Source organism: Equus przewalskii, chromosome 1 (genome assembly GCF_037783145.1).
Source record: "Equus przewalskii isolate Varuska chromosome 1, EquPr2, whole genome shotgun sequence".
NCBI lineage: Eukaryota > Metazoa > Chordata > Mammalia > Perissodactyla > Equidae > Equus > Equus przewalskii.
Genome location: NC_091831.1, coordinates 24618274 through 24621190, shown reverse-complemented (window position 1 = coordinate 24621190; position 2917 = coordinate 24618274). Strand labels below are relative to the sequence as shown.

Genomic DNA, 2917 nt, shown 5'->3' with positions numbered 1-2917 from the left:
TTTTAGCATAAGCACATACACAGCAAAGTTTTTAAAAAATTTTTATCGAGTATAATTGAGGTATAACATTCTACTGGTGTCAGGTGTACAACCTAATATTCAATATTTGTATAGATTGCAAAGTGATCACCATGAATAAGCCTAGTTAACATTCATCACCATGCATTCTTACAAATTCTTTTCTTCTAACGAGAACTTTCAAGATCTACGCTTGGCAACTTTCAAATGTGCAATACAGTATGATTAACATGCTGTACATTACATCCTCATAACTTACTTATTTTATAACTGAAGTTTGTACCTGTTGAGCCCCTTCCCACATTTCACTATTCCCCTCTCCCTGGCAGCCGCCAGTCTGATCTTTGTATCTATGAGCTCAGGGGTTTTTGTTTGTTTTTTTTAATTCTACATATAAGTGAGATATGTGTATTTGTCTTTCTTTGACTTATTTCACTTAGCATAATGCTCTCGAGGTCCATCCATGTTGTTGCAAATGGCAAGATTTCCTTCTTTTTTATGGCTGAATAATATTCCAGTATGTGTATATGTGTGTGCCTTGGCTATAATAATGCTGCAGTGAACATGGAGATGCATGCATCTTCTCCAGTTAGTGTTTTCATTTCCTTTGGATAAATATTCAGAAGTTGAATTTCTGGATCATATGGTAGTTCTATTTTTAATTTTTTGAGGAAACTTCATACTGTTGCCCATAGTGACTGCAACAATCTACATTCCCACCAATAGTGTACAGGGGTGCCCTTTCCTCCACAATCTCTCCCATGCTTATTTTTTGTTCTTTTGATGCCAACCATTCTATCAGGCACGAGGTGATATCTCATTGTGGTTTGGATTTACATTTTCCAGGTAATTAGTGATGTTGATCATCTTTTATGTACCTGTTGGCTGTCTTTATGCCTGCTTGTAAAAATGTCTGTTCAGGTCTTCTGCCCATTTTCTAATCAGATTGGTTGTTTTACTTGCTATTGAGTTGTGTGAGTTCTTTATATATTTTAAATATTAACTCCTTATCAGAGATATGATTTGCAAATATTTTCTTGCATTCTGTAGGTTGCTTTTTCATTTTGTTGACAGTTTCCTTTGCTTTTTGGGAAAGAAGGTTTTTAGTTTTATGTAGTCCCACCTGTTTACTTTTGCTTTTGTTGCCTTTGCTTGTGATGTCAAGTCCAAAGAATCATCGCCAAGATGCATGTCAAGGAGCTTACCACCTGTGTTTTCTTCTAGGAGTTGATGGTTTCAGGTCTTCTGTTCTATTGCTTCATGAATTTACATGTCATCCTTGCTCAGGGGCGCTGCTAATCTTTCTATCGTTCCAATCTTAGTATATGTGCTGCTGAAATGAGCACATCAAAGTTTCTTTGAGCATCTCAATGTATGTGTGTACTTGCTTATATAAGTGTGTGGAGAGAGTGGGCATTAGAGTTAATCTGAGATACAAACTAATGCACCAAATGTGCTGCTAAATAAGAAATGTTGTACCCCAGCTATCAGCTAGTAAATTCCCCTAATCTGTGAAGTGCTGAGTTAAGTTCACAGCATAAGCAAGGGGCTTGTTGTGCTTTCCCCAAAGGTACACTTCTCCCCAAGGGGAGATTTAAGTTGACCTTATTCTTTGTCAGTCCAACTTGAGTAACGTTGAGTTGCAATCTCTCTATGTATCCTCTTTCTAACCTCTGGTCTGAAGTTCAGAATCGTTTTTCCCAAGAGAACATTTCCCTCAAGCACATTCTGTAGCCTTCTCTACAGAAAAATGTTCAAGATACTGTTCCTGAGAACACTGGAGATAGGCTGACAGTCAAAGCACTCATGGTGGGTTTAGCCTCTGTACCTGGCATTTTAAGGGTCCACCCCCTCACTCCTGTGCCAAGCCAAGAGAAGAAACCACTTCATAAATTCATTGTGGAGACCACAGTGAAAATGAGGAACTGGCCATGCCGCCGCAGGATGTCATCCCAGCTGTTTCCCATTCACAATCTGGTTCTGAGCAGACCAAGGAAAACTTAGGATGAGGCTGCGCTCAGACTCAGTTATACATTCAAATGGCCTGTATTTAGAAACGCTTAAAAACTGTGATGGCTTAATTAAGCTAGTAACTTTATGGCATGCTTCTCCTCACAGCCAAACTCTAAGGCTTTTCTCTTTAACTGAGAAGTCAGCGCGGTGATTTTGCCTTGCTGGGATGGCTGGCTGGAGGAAGGAGGAGGGGCTCCAGGATGGGAAAATGAAGAAAGTGGGTCTTGGAGGGAGGTAAATTCCCCCTGTGGCAGATGGTGTACAAATGTCCAGTCCTTTGGAGTACATAAAACAGGGATCTTGCAAGGAGTAGGCATTAATTTAGGTTCCAGGAAGAGCAGGGCAAGTTTTCACATGGGGAAGCTTGCCTCTGCAATCCATCAACTAAAACACTCCATTTCAAAGAGGAGAAAAATGCTGTTTATGATTTCCATGTTACCTGAAAGGAAAATAAGAGCATCCTATAAGAAAGAAGCGTAGTCCCACCCCCTGCCCTATCTAACCCATGTCCTCCTTACTTTATATGCCCACATGACTTAAAACCTTGGAGCGGTATTTTAATGTCATTGAATAGACTTTCTACCTTCATCTAGAGGTAACTGACGTCTACAGGGAGGTGGGCTGTTCTGAGTCATCACCATCTGCTTCACACAAAGGGCTTGTTAGGGCACCAACAGTTACATCACCAAAACTATCAGATCTCTTGATATTGTTTGAGAAATCCCTTATTTAGGGAAATGTTGAAGCATTTGTCCAATGCAAGAATTCACTTAAGAAAAGTAATTGCCGATAATGTCTACTTTTAAAAGTGTGATTAAAGATGTGGGCTAAAGAATCAGGCTATTTTTTCTCTAATACCACCTCTCTCACTCACTAGTAATGAAGA

At 39.6% G+C, this 2917-nt stretch overlaps 1 non-coding gene across 1 annotated transcript; it reads right to left on the bottom strand.

The window, feature by feature from the left end:
• Positions 1 to 1260: 1260 nt before the first annotated feature.
• LOC139078368 (U6 spliceosomal RNA) lies at positions 1261 to 1364 on the bottom strand. Its single transcript, XR_011531296.1, has one exon. It is a non-coding gene; the product is annotated as a U6 spliceosomal RNA (small nuclear RNA).
• Between the last annotated feature and the right edge of the window lie 1553 nt (positions 1365 to 2917).